We start from the raw sequence: 24050 nt of genomic DNA on the forward strand, positions 1-24050 counted from the left end.
ATGGGACACGAGCTAAGCTCATCCATAGGGCTAAAGAGAACTTTGAGAGATTTTTGGAAATGTAAAGGGTTCATCAATTAGAATCCTAGATCAAAAGTTATATCTCACAGAAGTTGGACTACCACTTCTAGATTCTTCTAATTTTACACTACCTTCTAACATGATTTCTAGAACCTTTTGTTTTGGCGGTGGATGCAAAATGGGATATTCTATAATGTATTCCTAACCCTAAACCTAATTAGGGTTTATTTAAGAACATTTTAGGCAATGTAAATGTTGTTCTTGGTGGAGTTTGAGAGAAGGTACTGTGAGGAGGACTTTTCTCCAAGATCTGACCATTGTAAGCTCATAGGGCATGGCTATGAGTCTATTTACATGTACTAAATGTAGGAGAAATTTTAATTGATAATAATATTCCCCTTTTTTCTTTTTCATTCATTTTGGTTGTGGTTTGTGCCTTCATCAAGTGGTACCAAAGGAGGTTGTCCTAAGTGTGTAGACAGAGCACCGACTGTGGGGTAGTTTACACCAACACTATGTGGTTGTGGGTTTGAGACAAGAAGATGCCTCCATGAAGGGAGCATGGTGGAAGGGCTAGAGTTGTTACTCCTAAGGATAAAGCCCTTTAAAGAAAAGTCCAAGCATCACAAGAGGAGATTTGTAGAGGGATGAATTTGTCATAGGCAATGAAAGTGAGGAAGAAAATGAAGAAGAAGGAAATATTAAGCTAGAAGAGGAAGGAGAAAAAGAAGTCCTAAAATAGGTAGAGGAGAGGATTTTTAGGGCCATTTCTAAGCTTGGAAAAAGACCTAAAATTGATGTGGGTATGTTTTTAGGAAGTCTAAATCTAGATAAGTTGATCGACTGAATCAATGAACTAGAGGAATACTTTGAGTATGAGGATATCGAGGACATAGATAGGGTTAAGTTTGCAAAGGCCAAAATGAAAATCCATGCCAAAATCGACTGGCAATAGATTCAGTTAGAAATAAATAGAAGAGGAAAGGATACAATCACAAGATGGGATCAGATGGTGGACAAACTAAAGAAGTAGTTCATTCCTATTGATTACAAGCTTTATTTGTTCAAGAAAACCAAGAATATATAGAGGAATTTTATTGAGTCCTTATTAGGGCAGAGCATGGAGAAGCAAACACGGAGAAGGTTTTATGTTGCCTTATTGGGTTAAGACCTAGCATTCATTAGGAGTTAAGTCTAGTTAGAATGACTAGAATTGAATAGGCATACCAATTTTCCCTGTGAGTTGAGGACAAGCTAAAAAAAAGGTTTGGTGGAAGGAAGAGAGGGAATGATCAAGGAGGAAGGGGAAGTGGCAGGTCATTTGGAGGCTAAAATGAGAACCAAAGGAAAAATGAAGATGTGGGTACTAGCTAAAACTAGAGGAATGAAGGTTTCAACTGCTCCCATAATCAAAATGTTGGAGATCAAAGATAAAGAGGTAGAGGATGTGGAAAAGGTTCAAGAAGAGGAGGCTTTAGTGGTACCTATTTTCATTTTAATGAAGAAGGTCATCATGTCTTTGAATGCCCTCAATGCAAGGGAAGGATAGATAGCAGAGTTGATGGTCAAGCAAGGATTGCTCATGTAGATGAGGATACATAGCAATCGCATTCAAAGGATGTAGAAAGAGGAGAGGTTATAGTAAATGAAAGGGTCTTACTAAGTGGTGAGAGTAAACTTGGACAAAGGAGGTGTATGTTTAATACTAGGTGCAAGTGCGAGGGTAAATACTATGATATGATTGTTGATGGTGGAAGCACTAACAACTTTGTGTTAGAAGAGATGGTCTCAAAGCTAAAGCTCAAGAGGGAGAAACACCCCCAACCCTATCAAATTTCTTGGGTGAAGGATAATCATAAGCTCTTGGTTAGTGAATAATGTCTGGTGAATTTCAAGATTGGGAGTTACCATGATGAGGTTCTCTGTGACATCATTCCAATAGATGTCTGCCATTTATTGTTGGGAAGGCCATGGTAGTTTTATAGGCATGTTGGACATGATGGCCATGCAAATACATACTCTCTAACAAAGGATGAAGATTGTCACAAACTGAAGCCCTTGATGAAGGAAGGTGAAAAGGTATGCAGTAGTGATAGGGTATGTCTTGTTGATGGAAGAAATTTTTTTGATGGCATGAAAAATCAATGTAATTATTATAATTTGATTCCTAGAAAAGATAAGGAAGGTAGTAATTAAATTCCACTTGAAGTCTTAGGCCTATTAAATGAGTATAAAGATGTCATCTCTGATAATTTTCTAGAAGGGTTGCCACTAGTAAGGCAAATCAATCATCAAATAGATTTAATTCCTAGAGCTAGTTTTCCTAACAAGGCTTTTCATAGGATGACTCCTACTAAAATTAAGGAACTAAATAGACAAGTTCAGGAGCTATTATGGAAAGGTTAACTCAGGAGAGCCTGAGTCCATGTACAATACCTATAGTGCTGGCCTCAAAGAAGGATGAAGAGTGGAGAATGTGTATAGACTCTTAGGATATAAATAGAATAACCATCAAGTATCAGTTCCCTTTGCCAAGACCAAATGATCTTATGGACTATTTGAGTGGAACTGAGTACATCACAAAGATAGATCTCAAGAATGGCTATCACCAAATATGGATACGAGAGGTAGATGAGTGTAAGACTACATTCAAGACTAACAAGGGTCTATATTAGTGGTTAGTCATGCCCTTTGGACTGACCAATGCACCAAGCACCTTCATGTAGCTTATGAATGAGGTACTAAAGAAATTCTTGGGAAAATTTGTTATTGTCTATCTAGATGATATTTTAATTTTTTATCAAGTCTTTGGATGAACATTTATTGCACATTCATAGTATCTTTGAAAGGTTGAGGGAAGAGAAATTATTGAGCTTGAAGAAGTGTAGCTTCATCAAAAAGGAGTTAGTCTATTTGGAGTTTGTTGTATTAGCTGACAGTCTCAAAATAGATCCAAAGAAGGTAAGAGCCATCCTAGAATGGCCTACTCCAAGGTCTACTACTAAGGTGAGTTCATTCCATGGTCTAGTTAGTTTTTATAGGATGTCCATTAGAAATTTTAGTGGCATATGTGCACCCCTGACTGAAACAATGAGGGGGGGTAGAAAAGAGTTCAAGTGGACTACATGAGCTATAAGGAGCTTTTAATTTTTGAATAAGAAGATGATGGAGTAGCCTATGTTCGTACTTCCCAGTTTTAATAAAGTGTTCTAGGTGGATTGTGATGCTATTGGTAGTGCTATTGGGGTTGTATTGAGGCAAGAAGGTAAGCCTATTGCACACTTTAGTGAAAAACTAAATGATACAAAGAAGAAGTATTTTGTTTATGATCAAGAGTTCTATGCAGTAGTTTGAGACTTAAAAAATGGAGGCATTATTTATTGCCAAAAGATTTTTTCTTGTATACTAATCACCAAGCATTGTAGTACCTAAATAGCCAAGGTAAATTGAATTAGAGACATTTGAAATGGGTAGAGTTCATGCAAAGCTATACATTTGTGTTGAAACATAGAAGTGGAAGGTCTAATAGGGTAGTAGATGCATTGAGTAGGAGATAGTTGTTGCTGATACTAATGCAGGTTAAAGTGGTTGGGTTTGATGAACTCAAGAATTTGTACCCTGAGGATATTGATTTTGTTGAAGCATGGAAGGCTTGTAAAGAATGCATTATTCTAGATAGGACTAGGTGGCTAGATTATTTGATTCAAGATAGTATGTTGTTCAAGGGCAGTCAATTATGTATTCCAAGGAGTTCTATGAGAGAGAACTTGATCAAGGAGAAATATAGTGGAGGAATAGTAGAACACTTTGGTTAGGATAAGACTATTGCCTTTATTAGAGAATATTATTTTTGGCCTCAATTGTCATAGGATGTGAAGAAGTCTATGTAGAGTTTTCAAGTATGTCAAGCAACCAAATAATTTAGTTACAATACTAGACTCTATCAGCCATTACCTATTCCATCGAAGTCTTGGGAGGACATAAGTATGGATTTTGGTCTTGGATTTCCAAGGACAAAAAGGGATAATGAGTTAGTATTTGTGGTGGTTGATAGGTTATCTAAGATGGTGCATTTCATTCCATGCCACAACACTCATGATGTAGTACATATTACACATTTGTTTTTCAAAGAAGTGGTGAGACTACATGGTCTCCCAAAAAGTATTGTTTTTGATAGAGATACTAAATTTGAAGGGTATTTCTGGAGGACTTTGTGGAAGAAGGTGAGGATGGAATTAAATTTTAGTTCTACACATCATTCATAGACTAATAGACAAACAAAAGTCTAGGAATTTTTTTGAGGTGTTTAGTGGGAGATAAGCCGAAGGGATGGGATTTAATTCTACCACAAGCAGAATTTTCTTACAATAATTCTATAAATAGTAGTACTAGTAGATCAACATTCTGAATTGTGTATGGGAATAGTCCAAGGATTGCACCAAAGTTGAGAAAGATGGAGCAAGGGGAGAGGACAAGTGCTAAGGTAGAAGAATTTGTTGAACATGTCAAGAATCTACATGAGGAGGTGCATGCACATATTAACAAGATGAACCAATAGTATAAGGCTAGGGAAGATCAAAAGAGGAGACATAAGGAGTTCCAAGTAAGGGATCTAGTTATGGTATACTTGATGAAGGAATGATTTCTAGTGCATAAGCTGAAGATGAAGAAATTTGGTCCCTACAAAATTCTTAAGAAACATGACTTAGGAAATGCATATGAGGTGGAGTTTCTAGATGGGATTCACATTTCTACTATCTTCAATATTAAAAACTTAACAGAATATCATGATGATGGCACAAATGAGGGGTTGATTATGGAGCCATTTTCAATTCCTACTTTGGTGAAGGAAGACATTGAAGACATTCTAGATAGTCATGTGGATAAAAATACTAGAAATAGGTAGTATGAAGAATACCTGGTGAAGTGGAAAGGATGACCAATAGAAGACATAACTTGGATATTCACAATAGAGGTTGCCCATTTGAGTTTCCCTATACCAGCTATAAAGTGACAGGGTCACTTCTCAATCTACCCTAGGTGTATGATGCAAGAGCATCCAGTGGTGTAAGGGCAATCCTGTATCACCCAAAAATATGCTTAGTCTTAGTTTTCATTTAAAGTGTTTTCATTTCTAGATACCCATTTGGGTCAAATAGAATGGGTTGTTATTTCTTGGCCTTGTACATGCATGGAAATATGCTACTTTCTAAGGCCACAAAAGCTAGCAAGATCTTACAAATATGTGGGCTATTTTGTTGATTGAGATGAGCATGAGATGGTTTCAAGAGGCTTGTGATCTAGGTAGTAGGCCAAGAATATTAAACAGATACCCATATTTCCTACTAAGAAAAAAGGATGACTTTAGGTGATAGTTATAGAAGGCTCATTCTCATGAGTTTTGATGGAGAAATAAAAGTCCCTAACAAATCTACTAGTTCATTGATCAAAATGGTGTCCATGGTAAGGCAAAGCAAGGTCGAGTATGTGAAAATTCCTATTGCAGTCACTAATTATTAATCTCCTATCTTAAATGATTATTAAACTGCTAAAAATAAATTCCCAGCTAATATCAAAAAATAACACAACTCCAACTTCACCATTAAAAATATGGAAAGAAATTCACAACACAGAGAACACAATATTTTTGGACAAATCATCCCTGAAAAAATCCCTAAGTGAAAACCAGTTCTAAAGATGAGGAAATTATATTAACTTTAGTAAATCAAGAGATACAAAATTCCTTGCCTCTCACTGGTAGAACTCAGACAACCTCCTAATTTCTCCTACTGATATTCCTCCATTGTTATCCCCAACGCTATCACTGCGCCCTTGCTAACACTACAAGATTGTTTGCTATCACTGTAAACTCATTTTCTAACACTACAAATGCTTCTACAAAACTTCTTATTCTCCAAATGCCCCCATTGACCCCCTTTTATACTACTCCTATTGGAAAACCTATGATCGAGATTGATTCTCAATCAACTGTTGAGATTAAAACAACTTAACAACCCTAACCAAGTTAGTTTCTAATTGCTTCCAAAATTGGTTAGTTAATTAAAAAATATTTGTCCCTAACCTAAGAAATTAGTTAGCAAAATAATTATTTGATAATTAACTACATATGGAAGAACAATTTTCTAAGCTACCAAAGCTAACACTCCCTCTTAGCGAGGAAGTCGTTCAGCATGACACCTAACTTATGTCTAAAGAAAATGATTTTTTCCTTCCCTAATCCCTTAGTCAGAATGTCTACTACCTTCTCCTTTGTAGGTACGTACAGTAGATGAACAACTCTCCATTGTACATAATCTTTGATGAAGTGATATCTAATGTCTATATGTTTTGATCTATCATGAAATACTGGATTCTCAAACAACTTGATGCAGCTTTGATTATTGCAGTGTATCATAGTTGTCTCAACTTTCTAACTAAACAAGGCTACTAACAAATTTTGAAGCCATATAGCTTCACATGTTTCCATGCTAGCTGCTATGTATTCTACCTCTGATTAACTCAAAGCCATAGACTTCTACTTCCTATTGAACAAAGATACAACTCTTGATCCCAAACTAAAAATACACCCTGAAGTGCTCCTTTTGTCTATTGTACTTCTTTCCCAGTCTATGTTAGTATAGCCCATCAACTTGATACCTTCAGCTCAAACATATCTGATCCCATAATAAACTATATAATGCAAGTAATGTAGCACATGTTTGGTCATTGTTTAATGCACTGTCTTTGGTTCAACCATGAACTAACTAAGTGAGTCATTGCAAATGCAATATCTGGCCTATTGTTGACCAAGTACATAATCAAACCAATCAACTACCTATATAAAGTGGGATCTACATCCTTTTCGTTAGATGTATCTACCCTCCTCCAATTTTTGATCATGGGTGTAGACATGGCTTTGCAATCTTCCATCATGAATCTCTTCAAGATTTCCATGCAATATTTCCCTTGACCAACGAAAATCTCTCCATCTGTCTACCACACCTCCATGCCTAGAAAGTAGTGCATATGTCATAAATCCTTCATCTCAAACTCTTCTACAAGGCCCCTCTTGTAATCCTCTATGAGCCCTAGTGCACCTATAAGAAACAAGTTGTCCACATAAAGAACAAGAATGAGAACTTCACCACCAACCATCAAGTAGTAGAGGTTAGCATCTGCTTCACTCTTCACAAAGCCCATTTCCCACAAGTATGTATCAATGCACTGATACCATGCTCTGGGAGCCTACTTGAGTTTGTATAGGCTTTCTTCAATCTACACACATGGGTCTCCTTATTGTGTGCTACAAAGCCTTCTAGTTTATCTATGTATACCTCCTTCTTTAACTCACCAATAAGGAATGTTGTCTTGACATCCATTGATGGATCTACCATCCCATCTATGTTGCAAATGAGATCACTGCTCATATAAAAGTATACTTAGCCATTGAAAAAAATGTCTCCTCACAATCTATTCCCTCCTTCTGAGAGAACCCCTTAGCCATGAACCTTGCCTTGTATTTCTCAATGCTACCATCTGCACCATGCTTTATCTTATGGAACCAACGTGATCCAACTATAGCTCTATCTGTTGGTCTAGGAACTACCTCCCACACATCATTCAGTTATACTCCTCAACCATAACATCCTACCATAGTTGATGTCATGCAACCTCCTAATAGCTAGAAGGTTCACTCTACCAATTGACTAACTAATGCCACATAGTCATTGAACTTGGTTGGCTGTCTCTGCTCTCTAGTACTTCTTCTAGGAGCTCCCACAAACTCCTGAGTATCCTTTTGTGTCTCTTGAACCTCATGGTTCTTGCTGCCAACTATAGAGGATGAAATATCAACCTCTAAGTCTTCTAGATGCATTTCCTATTGCACCTCTTGCTCCATTCTCTATGAAACTTCACCACCTGAGCCTATACTTGTACTAGTAACTATACTTGTGCTTTATTGCCCTTGACTAGTCCTTGGAGCTTTTGCTAGCTGCTCACTTTGATCATCTGCTAGAAAATCTTAGACCTTCTAAATGCCCTATTCTCCGCGAACTTAATGTCATGCCTAAAAATAATTCTTTTGGTCCTAGTGATAAAAATTCTATATGCCTTTTGAGGTTTCACTATACCCAACAAAGTACCCTCTCTATAGTCTGATCTAACTTGGTCATGTATCACCTAGAATATGACAAAATTCCAAACTCCCAAATATTCTGAAGTGGTTAACATCAGGCTTCTTTCTTGTGAAAGCTTCCTCTAGTGTCATCTTCCCTAGTGCCTTGTGTGGAACCCTATTTTGAATGTAGACTATTGTACTACATGCCTCTGCCCATAAGTGGTGGGGCATATCTTGGTCATGTAACATAGATCTTTCTACCTCCAATATAGCATAGTTCTTCCTCTCAACAACTCCATTCTACTATGGATTGTAAGGAACAGTCCACTCTCTCTTGATTCCTTCTCTGGTACAAAACTCCTAGAAGTTATTTCATTTGTACTCACATCCATTGTCTAACTAAAGAACCTTTATCTCTCTTCCTATTAAGTTCTCCATAAGAGCCTTGAACTCTTGGAACTAACTAAAAACCTCATCCTTGTTCGTCAAGAAGTATATCAAGGTCTTTCTGGAGAAATCATTGATAAAAGTAACATAGTACTCATATCCTCTAAGAGATTTTTTCGATATCAGTACAATACATCTAAATGTACTACATCAAGAACACCTTCATATCTGGTGTCACTCCTTGGAAAATATGCTTTTTCAAACTTGCCCAACACGGATCTCTTACATACATCATCATGCTATGTGCTCATTTCTAGCACACCTGTTCACCATCTCATGAAGCAATTTGAGTGCTCCATGATGAATATGGCCAATCCTTCTATGTCATAGCTCTCCAAGATGTCTAGGATTATTTTTTCTCATAAGTGCCTTAGGAGTATCAAATTGCAACCTATTAAGGTGACCACTCCTAACTCGAATAGTTATGGGTGATTTCCAATCCTTGTGCTTAGTCAACACATGTGTCCCTCTAAAGAGTACATTATACTCCCTATCTTGAAAAAAAAATGCAAAAATCAAATTCATACTTCATCTTGACACATGTAACACATCATGAAGTGGAATTATCTTTCCATGCTTCCTCTGAAACCGAATAGTTCCTTTCCCAACAAGGTTGAGTTTGGACAAGTTTCCCATATAAATTTGGATATTGGTGTTCTCCTCCTTATAATTGGAGAAGTACTCTCTAACTCTTGTCATATGAAATGACACCCCATTATCTATATACTAGATAGTCTATGAGGTTGAGCTCACCGCGCATGCTATAAATGCAAACTCATCTTCCATTCTACTAGAGAGTTCTTATGCACTTGCTAAAGTTGTCACCTCCTTCTTTGCCTTCTTCCTTTCTATGCAATCACTAACATAGTGACCATGCTCATGACATCCAAAGCACTGGACCTTAAAAAGGTCCTTCTTCTTCTCACTTTGTGAATTTGATCCTTTTCTAGACCCCTTCTTTGCTTTCCCTTTCCTTGCCAAGGCAAGGTTCTCCTATTTCACCTCACTTTTCTGACTCTTGTTGCCCCAATTGACAAGACTTAATCTAAACTCATCTTGAGTGAAATTAGTCCATAGTTGATCCCAACTTGGTAAGCTATTTCATCCACTAAAAAAATGAACAAAGATATTCCATTGTTTAGTAAACCCATTTAGGGTTATTCTCACTAGCTCGTCATCACTAGGGCTATCTCCAACAATGTCTAACTCATCCTTGACAAGTCTAAGCCTAGTGAGGTAACTTGTGACATCTTCTCCTTGGTTGATCTCGTTACTCTTCAACTTCTCTTTGAGAATCATCTTCTTGTTCATGGTAGCATTCTAGTACAGATTCAAAATGGCATCCCGCATCTTCTTTATTGTATCTAGCTCTAAGATATATGGAACAATATCATCCTTGACACTATCAAGGATTATCCTCCTTGTCTTGGCATCTTCCTTCTTGTATTTTGCAAGCTATGTATCATCTATAGGTATAGCTATACTAGTGGTAGCATAATATTTGATACCATTCTCTTCGAACAATAAAGAAAGTCGGGCCATCTAGACACCAAAATTTGAGGCACCATCCAATCTATCCTGATCTCTCAAACTAGCTGAAGTCATCTCAAGGGATTAAAGAAAGAATAAATCTAATGAGATCAATCTAGGTTATATAAACCCTCAATTTCTTTCCTAGGGAAATACTCTTCTACCCTCAACACCGCTCTAATACCATGTGAAAATTCCTATCGCAATTGTATATGAACAATGTTAGTATGCTAATAGAAACCAAATTTAACTAAATCTTCTACAAACTAAACACAATTCATAAAATTCAAGATAGACTAAGATGAGCTCTTAATTGAGAATGTGAGCCATTAATGGGCTCTCTCAATAAGAAGCTCTCTTGTTGAGTAGCTTTGTCTAAATAGATAGGATGTATGCTCAAGCTTTATGCTTCAAAAAGGGCTTCAAATGGAGTTGGAATTTGGGTGTGAGTGTATGGTTTTGATGTAAAATGGCTTCTCAAAATGGCATTATGAATTTACTTCATGGATTGTGTTAAAATGGCTTGGGAGAGGATTCCTTAAATAGGAAAAGGGTTTGAGGGATCAAGGGCTAGGATGCAAGGATGGGAAAAAGCTTATGGAGGGCTCAGATTGCATGAGAGGAGAGCACATGGATTGTGCTTCCTTACAGCCAATCAAAGAGTGACACATGTCACAGGGTGAGAGGATGGAGGAAAGGGGAAGGATGAGTCAACAAAGGAGGCTCAAGGGATAAAATCTTCATAAAGACCCTCATAATGACTTGTAAGAGCAATAAAAGGGCTTGGAAGAGTCATTTATGGCCTAGTGGACTTCATAAAGTTTTATGGTTGAGATATTTTGAAGGAGATGAGAGGAATTTCGACTTGAGCTTGATTAGAAAGGTTTTAATCTTGCTTAGGCTTGTGCAAATGATTAGAGGATGGATTAGGATGGTTTAGGATTAGCTTAGGGATAGGCAAGTGGATGGCATTTAATGAGGGTGGGTGAAGGAAGAGATATTTGTTAACTTTGGCTTGGGTTAGTAAGCTTTAACCCATGTTTAGGGAATGTGACAAGGTTAGGAGGGGATTAGGATTAGGTTTAAAGACATCTTCTAGAAGAGTCTAGACTTTTGATGAGGATAAAGACTTTCTAGAATAGTCTAGAACTTCCTAGGATGAGGATGAAGACTTTCTAGAAGAGTCTAGAACTTCTTAGGATGAGGATAAATTAGATTTTTAGGAAATAAATAAAGTTTTATTTATTTCAAGGGTTTGGGTTGAGGAGATATTTATTAAAACTTTTTTAATAAACATGAGGATTAATATTTAATCTTAATTAAATATTTTGAGTTGGGATTAGGGGTAGGAAATGATGGGATTAGCCTTTAATCAAAATTAGAGAATGATTAGAAGATTTTGGAAGAGGTTAGTGGTCTCAAGGAAATTGGCCAAGTTTTGGGGAAAAAAAAAAAAATTATTTATTTTGGGATTTTTGGTCAATTTATTAATTAAATAATTAATAAATAAGGAAATAATGTTTAAATAAGATTTAAACATTTTTGGGAGGGATTTCTTAATTAAATATTTTTAAATAAGATAAAGGGATTTAATGGCATAAAAATAAATTAATTAATTAAATAATTAATTAATTAATAAATGATGATGTCATCAGGAATTTTTTAGAAAATAAAAATACTTTATTTTCTAAAGTTTTTTAGGTGTCTACAGCAATCACTGATTATTAATCTCCTATCTTAAATGATTATTAAACTACTTAAATTAAATTCTGAAATAATATCAAAAAATAACACAACTACAACTTCACCAATAAAATTATGAAGAGAAATTCACAACACAAAGAACACAATATTTTTCAGAAAAATCATCCCTAGAAAAAACCCTAAGGGAAAACCAATTCTACAAATGAGGAAATTATATGAACTTTAGCATATCAAGAGATACAAAATTCCTTGCCTCTCACTAGTAGAACTTAGAAAACCTCCTAATTTCTCATGCTAATATTCCTTTGATGTTATCCCTAGTGCTATCGTTGCGCCCTTGCTAACACTACAAGACTATTTTTTATCACTGCAAACTCATTTGCTAACACTACAAATGCTTCTACAAAACTTCTTATTCTCCAAATGTCCCCTTTGACCCCCTTTTACACTACTCCTATTGGAAAACCAACGATCAAGATTGATTCTCAATTGATGATCAAGATTAAAACAAATTAACAACCCTAACCAAGTCAGTTTCTAGTCGCTTCCAAAAGTGGTCAATTAGTTAACAAATATTTGTCCCTGACCTAACAAAGTAGTTAGCAAAAAAATTATTTTCTAATTAATTACATATGGACAAATAGTTGTCCAAGCTACCAAAACTAACATGATACACTAGGGTGACTTGGAGTTTCAAAATAGAGGCTTATTCTTGATGTAAGAAATAAACTATGAGAAATGGTTCAAGTGATTTATCCCACATTTACTGGGTAGATGAATTGAAAACTATATTTATACCCCCATGTGCAACATAGAAATGTCTAATTGCCCTCGCTTTGGACAAAAGGTACCATGTGAGTGGTGCGATGCAAACCAGCTGGGTGCCTATGAGGTAATTTTGACTGACACGATCGATAGTTGGAAAAGATGCAGTGACCAAATGGATGAATGAATGAGTATCATATGGCATGAAAATCAAGGTGGGCCTGATAGTGTAACATTGTGGGGTTGAGCACATAGTTAGCAAATGAAGTAGCGAAGCTGCAACGAAAGTTAGAAGTGTAGCATTGCAAGGTTAATCACGTAGTTAGGGATAATGGTTGTGAGGTATGTCATGAGTTTGCAAAAGACATCTATGGTTAGGAGGAAATTATCATGAAGTTATGCCTGATGCTTTATCATGATTTCCTCAATCTTCACCAATAGTTTAGTCACGAGGTTACATTGACCAATATTTCCTTAGTCTTCACCAGCAGTATAGTCACAAGGTTATGTTGACCACTAGTGGTTAGTTGCAACTTCGCAATGGTCAATATGTGGTTTGGAGAGGAATATGATGATGGGAAAGGAGGCCCCAAGGTAGCATAGAGGTTATGCTAACCACTAGTGGTTAGTTGCAACATTCAATGTGTGGTTTGGAAAGGAATGTGAAGATAGGAAAGGAGGCCCCAAGGTAGTACAATGATAACACATTGTGATGTGTGTCCCACTTAGTGATGATGTGGTAGATGACACTGATTGACGAGAAAATCATAGATTGACAAGTGGCACTATAGGTCAAGTAGGTTTGATCGGTTGGATGGAAAAGATAATTTAAAATCATTTTAAATGAAATGTTTTGAGTGTGTGCATACATTTTAATAGGATGGGTTTTTATTATATAGTTGTGACTATGTAATAAAATGGAATATTTTTTAGTGATATAAAGGGCATGTTCATCATTAACTCTTGAAGATTCAAATAAGTGCCCAAGGTATATTTTTTATCCAAATAGGTAACTATTATATATCAATGGAAAGTTCCTAGAGTGGGTAAGTGCAACAAGTTGGGTCTCACTTTTGGGCTAAAAGTGGAAGTGTTTTACCTATATTTCAAATTTCTTGTCAATTGATGTCAAAATTTGAGGCATTTAGAGATTGAATATAAAAAAACTTCAAAAATAAAAATTGTAGTGTTCGGGATCTACTTTTTGAATAGGTAATTTCTTTGTGTACACATATGATAGATTTCTTTTTTGTATGGATCTTTAAAAACCACTTTGTCAAAATGCTTGTTTTAGGACCATACCACACTTGTGTACGGATGCCATAATTTGACACACATAAATGATTTTTTGTAAATCCTTTTAAAGGAAGTTGCCTAATATATCAAATATTGATAATTATATTTTTCCTTAATTTTTTATTATTAATTTTGTATTGGCTATAAAGATAAATTTTTAAACCTCTTAAGTACGGATGCCAATAATTGATCAAAATTTCATTTTTTTCAAAAATTCTTTTTTTCTTTCACTTCAAAAGAATTGTATGTAGAGTGATGGCATATAAATTAAATTTAGAAAAATCATAAAATAAAAAACTTATTAAAGTTTTAGTGAACCTCGTTACTTTACATTTAGGTACCACCTTTGATTAAAAAATTATACAAAAATAATAAATAAAATCATAATAGTATAAAATTTATAATTTTGAAATTAGGATAGTGAGAAATCTAATGGATTTTTGTTTCATAAAATGATTTGATCGAGAAGACCCTCTAAAAATTATGACAAGGCATAAATTTTTCAGGTCAATGCCTTAGCTAAATCTTGAGAGGTTAAGGCTTAGGCTTCGTCTCACCAAGCCTATTTCGGACCAAAATCTAAGGTAGGAGAAAAACCTCATGTCCAATATTATAAGAAACAAGCACCCATTATTTGAAATTCAAAAAATGGGTGCCCATTTTTTTAAAGTAAAATCGGCATTGAAAATGCATTTTAAATCCCAAAAAAAACATAAATTTGAATTTTTTAAAATGGGTACCCATTTTTTTATTTTTTTAAATGGATGCCCTTTTTTTCAAATTTTTTTTTTTTTCAAAACCAAGTACCCATTTTTTGAAAATATAAAATGGGTGCCCATTTTTTTAAATTCTGGATTGAGCACCCAAGCCTAATATCGGTGCCCATTTCTAAAAGAGAATGATCTCAATCAATGGACTTCTGCAGAATTGAGACCCAACTTCTTGCTTCTACCCAAGTATGGATTCCATTTTTGCATTTTAAATGGTGTCTTGATAGTAAAAAGTTATTCTCAAATCTATAAATCAAGGGCCCTCTCAAACAAATTTTCTTGTTTTTATCATCGAGCTTTATTTTTAGTTTCTAGGAAAACTATGAAGTGGGTTGTCTCCAAATTTGGAAGAGATGTCTCTAGATATGATATTTTTCTATTAGAACTATTTAGTGGGTTTTTCGAAAGTTTTCTAGTAGAAAAATTATTATTATCTCTAGTAGTTAGTTTCTTCATCAGTTGGGGATATTATTATGAGTTTGTTGAGGAAAATGATATAGATTTGATATTTAGTTGGATGGAAAAGAGAGAAAAAGAGAAGATTTTCAATAGAAGGAGGAAGATTAAAGTGGACGTGCATATCATTTATAGATCAGATCTGGTATTATTCTTCTTTTTATATCTTCTCATTCTTCCTCATTGTACAGAGTTGGTTCAAACCTATTGAGCAAGTCTCAAGCTCTGATTCCACCATTCTTCAGCATTTTCTTTCTATATGAACAATAAATAATGGAATCATAGTCATAGTTTAGGTCTAATTTATATTTCCTAAATTTTTATATGCATCCTAAGGTATTTACTTCAAAGAAATGAATACAAAAGCATCAATGAGAATATTTTAAGTTTGAATCTTGTCTCATGTCTTTGAGTTTCATAATTTCCTATATTATGTAGCTAAAGAATGCATATCTCAGTTGTAAATTTTTTAGGGTTGTATGCCAATGTAGATTTTTCTATTAACTCAAAGAGTTAAGTAAATGCTTGATATTATTTAACAAAATTGCAAATCTCATGGAAGTATTTTGATGAGTAGAGGATTCATTTTGAGAGATGGTGTCTCATTTACCAAGTAAGCAGATAGATTAAAAGGATCGTGGTATATGTATTCATTTGAGTAATACCCAATAGATAGGGCATTGATCTTAGTTGGGAGATTATATAATTTTGTTGTTTCATATGTAGGTTCTTACTGAAATCATTTATTATCAAATATTTATTTCTTTTTATGTTTGTAGAGCTAAAAGTAGACCCTCACCTAACTTATGGATTCATATGTTATGTTACTAGCTATTGTATACCTATCTAATTGCACAAGTATAGAGGAATTGGGGGGTTTTATCTACTTTGTTTAGATTTGCATTCATGTTTTAGCCATAGTGCCTCTCATCGTTGTAGTTAGGGTATAATTTAGTGGCTAATATTCATAAATTGGCTAGTAATTTGGCTAATAATTTAAGATTTGATACAACCTAAATTGCCATAGTTTTATAAAATTCGGTTATAGAATATTTAAAATCGCTCAATAATTTATTTTATTCAAAAATTTAAACTCAAATATTTGCCACAATATTTGTTACATGAATAGATTTGAGTTACCTAAATATAATATAGAATTGGAGAGATTAAATTGAATTGACCAATAATTATCATAATTATTAGTTACTTTAGGGATATATCACCAATATTTATTTTTCACTATTGATTTAAAGTATATGTAATGATTCTCATAATATTCCACGAAGTAAAAAAATGTTCAATTTTGATTTGTAATATTCTATGGTGATTAATAAACTTCCTGTTATTATTGAGATTCATCAATATTTTATACAAAAAAAATTATGATTCAAAAATAATCGCCAATATTAATCATATTTAGAATTAAAAATTGAGAGATTTACCAATAGAAATAATTTTGTTTTTTAAAGATAATGAGAGATTCGCCAATATTTTATTTCTTTATTTGGAGGTAGCTTTCTTAAAGTTTACCCTAGTTGTAGTTTGTACATTGTTATATTTTGATCTGAGAGATGCCTTATTACTCATGTTATTTTGCATTTGAGATGACTTGATGGTTAGATGTTGTATTTTGATTACCAATATCATAGATGTTAGGTTACTATGTTGTTTAGTTGATCATATATGCATGATGATGCCCTTTTGATATGACAGGATGTTTTATAATGATATCTAGTTATTCTATATTTAGACATATACTTTGTTTACATTTATATGTTGGAGTTGTCAGATAATTACTTCATTCTTTCTTAGTGATGTTTTATACGAATGTGAGTGATGTAAATAGATTATTTTATTGCAATTAAATAAATGGTTAAATTAAGTGATTTAATGCATTTATCACTTTGGCATATTATTATATGCAATTCCACTTGATCATGTTGTTTAGTGTGTAGGATTTATATCCCTAGTAATGGCACATGGAGTTAGTGATTCAGTTGTTCATATCAAGCCAATAGCATGCTTGTATGGTCAACGTATCCTATTTAATTTATTAAATTAAACCCTTTAGTTATTTAATAAATCTAGACTCATTTACATTACGTGATTAGACTAGTGAGTGTGTCTGTACATTTAGAGTTTCACATTTGCCACAAAATTTATTAAAGAATTATATGATTTATGGGTTTAAGGGAAGTTTGGGTTTTATTTAATTTAATAAAAAATTTGACAAATTTTTCGTAGTTGAATTACAATTACTTGGAATAGCATATTTTTGTTTGGGTTGATTAAGGGTTTAACTAGGTGATGTGGTTAATTAACTTAATCCTTTATTCACTTGAAAAGTGAATATATATCCAAAAAGGAATTTTATTCCTCACTTCTCACTTTTGGAAATAGAAATTTTAGAGAAAATTCCCAAATCCTCTTATGTGTGATTGTATATTTCTTCTCTATAAGAGCTATGGGTGTGGGATCATCACAAGATTGGTCTCATTGGATCCATCTTGGGGAGACCTTGGACTATCATAATTTGTGGTAGTTTCTACGGGGTTTTTATTTTACTATTTAGATTCTTGTATTTGTTCTTTTGGCTATCAAGTAGGGCTCTCTTGTTTCACTATTTCAGCTCCATTTCTACTTCTATTATTGGTAGTCATCTTTTTGGAGGTTGAGAGCTAGTGTTCCCCTCCATTTCTGAGTGCTAGCTCTACCTGGTTGGGTGGGTACGAGCATTTCCCTATTTTTAGAGATGGGGGTTTGGGGTTTTGCATCATTATGCTGGTTATTTTTTCATATAGGGTTTAAACCCAATTTTTATTCGATTCTTGTGGCTCAATTACCCAAGGGTAGAATAGATTTTATTTTTCATTGATTTTTGTCAATGTTGGGTTTTTGAGGTTTTTGCCTCAATTTGCATGTCATCTAGTTTTCTCAAGTTTTCCTAGCATGGTGTTAGTCATGGATTTAGATTATTCATAGGATGTTAATCTGACCATTTTTGCATTGGGATGTGTGCCACATCGATACTCTTGATCTTGTATTCGATTTAGTGTTGTTTTTCTTGTGTTCTCATTTAGCCCTTGTTTGTATGATCTTCGTGTTGTTGGTGTTCTACACACAAGAATGTGTGTGTGCTAGTGTGTGTGTGTGTGTGTGTGTTTGTGTTTATCAGGTGCTTATGATACTCAATCTCTTGATTGTCATGGATGGAGTTATGTTCATTTGGGTTGGTTTGGGAATATCCATTGCCTATGGGGAACTCATCATGCGATGAGCATGGGTATGTAGGGTAGACAGTGGAGGGGCTTCTCTCATAACCTTGGTGTCTTTTTACCAATGGGTTGGCATGAAGAAGTTTCTAAATAACTAAATAAATTACTAGGTAATAAATATAAGATAATTAAATGTGAGTACTTGTGGTGATCCAAGGGTATAGGCCTGGCAGTATATCCAAGTGCATGTATTTGTATGACATTTGATTGAGGGCATGGTGTCATGGCCTCTATGGAGAGTGTTTCTACACAATATTTAGCTTGGGCTTCGTGATGCCAAGTGAATTACTCTCCATCAAAATCCCTACATAGTTGAACCATAGAGTGTCTAACCAGGACCTATTGATTGTCTCATGATCTTGGTTTCAATCCTCATTACTATCTAGTGTGAGTATTAGTCATGGATGTTGTTTTATGTGTGTTTGTGATTGGATCATTATCTCCATCATTATGGTAGGAGTGGGCCTACAGATTCCACATGGTTGGGAGGCATAGCTATCTATACCACTACTAGGGACCAGTGTACAAAGACGGTCCATTTCTAGTTGAGATCAATGCTTAATGTTTCACTTGGTATATTCAGGTTTTCAAAGTATATTTCCTTGTGATTTACTCTTTAATTGGAATGTTTGGATATCATGTTTAGATGATGTTAATTTTCATTTGACATGTTCCTTTATCATGATGTAATTCACTACTAGTTAGAGTATCTATGCTCTGATGAATTAGCATGTTAGATCTTCTTGTTCTTATGATGTTACTTACATGGTAGTAGTAAAACCCTCATAAGATAGCTCTGATTATCTAGTTGGAATTTTGGGATGTTACACTTGGGAGATGGCTATGTCCCTCAAAGTCTCATGATGCCATTATGGTTGGAAGGAATTGAGCATGAGTTTTAGTTGTTTTGGTACTTAATTTTTTATGCTCTCCTACATATGATGTTTGGTTTATGAACCATGTATGTATATTGCAATGTTGATTTCTACATATTTACTAGATGATATGGATTAGATGTTTAGACAGTTGTTGCATCCTTTCTAGCATGTTTTAGATTAATTTCACACTTTCGAGTGACTTATCCTCAAACTATAGTGGTTTTGGTACTCCCTAGTGTGGATTTTATTACCTTGTTTTCCTTCTAAATTCAGCGTTTGTGCCCTTTTATTTTGGGAATGGGCAATAGAGTGTCAACATTGTTTGATACTAGAAAAGTGCCACACTGCTTTAGAGAAAGTGTCACATGATTATAGAATAAAGTGTTGTACAGTATAGAATAAATTTTCACATGAAATTAAAGTGTCACATTACCATGTAGATATTGTCACATGACATTGGTAAAGTGTTGGACCACTATAGAGGAAAGTATCTCCTGAGGTTTCTGTGTAGACTTGCTTGGACAACCAGTGGACACATTTTGATTTGACAAAAACTTTTTGAGAGGTGTTTTGGCTACCCTTTATAGAGTTCTTGAGCCCTAGTGTTTGACTTTTTAAATTTAGGATCTTTCATATTTGAATGTGTTTTGTAGCCTCCATAGTTTCATCATTTTTGGTAAGTGGTGACGCTTGGAGATCGTTGGTGTTTGGTGTTTGGTTAGTCTTCCATTGTGATCTTTGGGATCTTTAGCATGTTAATTATCATGGCATCCATGCTACTTGTAAAAAGAAAGTTTTTTTGCTTTTGCCTATCCTTATTCCAAGGATCTTATGGCGGGGCATTACATTAGCACTAGTGATTTTGAATAAATCTGAGGTCTACCTGCCTAGATTTTGTAGAGCCTGAAGTGTAGAAGGAGTTTTTCATTATTAGATGGTCTTGGTTCTATCCAAGGTGTATTGATCATGGGAATTAGCTATCCTTAGATGCATTTTATTTCAACCTCCTAGCAGCTAAAATCTTGCCAAATTAGGAGCCAAGAGGACCCCTAGGGACTTATTTCATTTATTCATATGAATCAAAAGGGGTCATAGCATAGCCTATAACCCCTTTCAAAAAAAATTATGAAAACATATGTCCCTAGGGGTCCTAGGGCCCCTTAGGACCTATTATAATTGGTCATATGAATTGAAAGGGTGATGCAATTCATAACAACATGTGTCCCTAAAGGTCCTAAGAACCATCGGGACATATTATAATTGTTCATATGGGTCAAAAGGGGTCATAGGATAACCTATGACCCATTTTGACATATTTCATGACAACATATGCCTCTAGGGGTCCTATGACCCCTAGGGACCTATTTCATTTATTTTTATGAGTTGAAACTATGACCAATTTCAATACATTTCATGCCAACATATATCCCTAGGGGTCCTATGACACCTAGTAGGACATCTAGGAACATACTATAATTGTTCATATGAGTTGAAAGGGGTCATAGGATAACCTATGACCCCTTTCAACACATTTCATGACAACATATGTCCCTAGGGGTCCTAGGACCCCTAGGGACATGGGTAAAAGTACAAAGTTTTGTCACCTTTCAGGATGACTTATAAAAAAAACATTTTTTCTTAAACATATGATCTAGATAAATTAATTCTAGCTAAGTGATATATGGTCTCACACTATTCGAATTGGAAATGAGTATTAAATGCATGTCTTATACTACTTTGTATCCAATTACTAAAGAAATAAAATTATTTTAGAAATTTGGCTTTTCAATAGCTCTTACTATTTTTTATGATTTTTTTTAGTAAAATATGAACACCATTTTATAGATCTCAAAGTCAAGAATATTTTTATATAGATTTTGGAGCATTTTAATTAGATATAGTATATTGTAATTTAAAAATTCTACAACACGTATTTTAACACTCGAAAAGATGTTGATTTTGAGAAACAAAAAAATATTAAATCATATAAAAAAAATTTAAAAATTATATGACGTTCTATAGGAAAGAGTCATCTTTCAAAAAGTATAATTTTTCTTCTTGTTAGAATAGATTTTTTTTGAAAAATGTGGTGGGAGATGAAAACTATCGATTTCAAGTGAGTTAAAATTTGAATCACTATAAAAGAGAAAATATAGATCTAAACTCAAATTTTATTTTTGATTGTTCTAGCTATATGTGTTATCTATAACATAGTCTGAGTTCAAATGAGAATAAGTTTATTTCCATATAGTTTTGTGGTGGGAACTAAACCCCTAATTTTTAGCATTTTTCAACAACAATAAAATTGTCTATAAAATTAGGAAAATATATCATTTCTTATTCCAAATAATTATTAAAAATTATAATCTTAAACTTTGACCATTTCATTAGTTTACTTCATTTTCAAATTCTAAATAATACTACTAGTTTTATGGCATTGAAGATGAACAATTATACTTTTATTAGCCTTTTCTTTTACAAAAGGGTGACACAAGTTTGTGCTTTTACCCACATATTATGATTGTTCAAATGGGTTGAAAAGGGTCTTAGGATAACTTATGACCCATTTTGACACATTTCATGGCAATAAATGTCTCTAGGGCTCCTATGACCCTGAGGGATCTATTTCATTTTCTCATACGAGTCGAAAGGGGTTAAAAGATAACATATGACCCCTTTCAACAAATTCTCATGAAAACATATGTCCCCAAGTGTTCAAGGACCCCTAGGGACCTATTTTATTTTCTCATATGAGTTGAAAGTGGTCATAGGATAATGTATCACCCATTTTGATACATTTCATGATAAAACATGTCTATAGGTGTCCTGGGACCCCTAGGGACCTATCATAATTATCCATATGAGTTGAAAGGAGTCATAGTATATCATATGACCCCTTTTGACACATTTCATGATAACATGTGTCCCTAGGGGTCCTAGGATCCCTAGGGACCTAGTATAATTTTTCATATGGTCAAAAGGGGTCATATGATTACCTATGACCATTTTTGACACATTTCATGATAACATATGTCCCTAGGGGTCCTGTCCTAGCACCCCTAAGGACATTATAATTGTTCAAATGGGTCAAAGGGGTCATAATATAATCTATGACCTCTTCCGACACACTTCATGACAACATATATCCCAAGGGGTCCTAGGACCTCTAAGGACCTATTTAATTTGTTTGTATGAGTTGAAAGGGGTCATAGGGTAACCTATGACTCCTTTCAACATATTTCATGAACACATATATCCCTCGAGGTCCTAGGACCCTTAAGGACGTATTATATTTGTTTATATAGATTGAAAGGGGTCATAAGTTAACCTATGACCCCTTTTGACACATTTCGTGACAACATATGCCGCTAGGGGGGCATATTATAATTGTTCAAATGTGTCAAAGGGGGTCATAGGCTTTCAACACATTTCATGATAACATATGTCTCAAGGGGTCCTAGAACCCCTAGGGACCTATTTCATTTGTTCATATGGGTTGAAAGGGGTCATAAGATAACCTGTGACCCCTTTCAACATATTTCAAGCTAACATATATCCTTAAGGGTCCTAGGACCCATAGGGACCTATTTCATTTTTTCATATGGGTCCAAAGGGCTCATATGACAACCTATGACCCCTTTTTACACATATGTCCCTTAGGGTCATAAGACCCATAGGGACTTATTTCATTTGTTCATATGCATCAAAAGCAGACATATGACAACCTATGACCCCTTTTGACACATTTCATGACAACATATGTTAAAATGGGAATGGTTCATAGGCTATCCTTTGACCCATATGAACAATTATAATAGATCCCTAAGGGTCCTAAAACCCCTAAGGACATATTTTATCATGGAATATGTCTAGAAGGACATACGTTATATCTGATGACAAATGAATTAGGTTCTTAGGGGTCCTAGGGACATATGTTGTCATGAAATGTGTTGAAATGGATCAAAGGTTATCATAGGACCCATTTCAACCCTTATGAACAATTATAATAGGTCTCGAGGGGTCTTAGGATGCCTAGGGACATATGTTTTCATGAAATATATTGAAAGGTGTCACATATTATACTATGATACTTTTTGACCCATATGAATAATTATAATATGTCCCTAGGGGTCCTAGGACCCCAAGGAGCATTTTTTGTCATGAAATGTATTGAAAGGGGTCACAAGTTATCGAATGACCCCTTTCAACCAATATAAACAAATTAAATAGGTCCCTATGGGTCCTAGGACCCCTAGTGACATATGTTGTCATGAGATATGTTGAAAGGGGTTACAAGTTGTCTTATAACCCCTTTCAACCCATATGAACAATTATAATATGTTCTTAGGGGTCTTAAGACCCTATGGAAATATGGTTTTGTTAAATGTGTTGAAAGGGGTCATAGGATAACCTATGACCCCTTTCAACCCATATAATAGGTCCCTAGCTATCCTAGGACCCCTAGGGACATATGTTGTCATGCATTATATCAAAAGAGGTCATAAGTTATCCTAAGACCTCATTTGATCCCTATGAAAAAATTGAATAGGTCCTTATGGGTCCTAGGAATGTGTTGAAAGGGGTCATAGGTTATCCTATGACCCCTTTCGACCCATTTGAACAATTATTATATGTCCCTAGGGGTCATAGCACCCCTATGGACATATGTCATCATTAAATGTGTTGAAGGGGTCTAGGATAACCTATGACCCCTTTCGACCTATTTGACCAATTATAATATGTCCTTAGGGGTCCTAGAACCCCTAGGGACATATCTTGTCATGAAATG

Source organism: Cupressus sempervirens, chromosome 7 (assembly GCF_028749045.1).
Source record: "Cupressus sempervirens isolate cs-2001-9-10 chromosome 7, ASM2874904v1, whole genome shotgun sequence".
NCBI classification, from domain to species: Eukaryota; Viridiplantae; Streptophyta; class Pinopsida; order Cupressales; family Cupressaceae; genus Cupressus; species Cupressus sempervirens.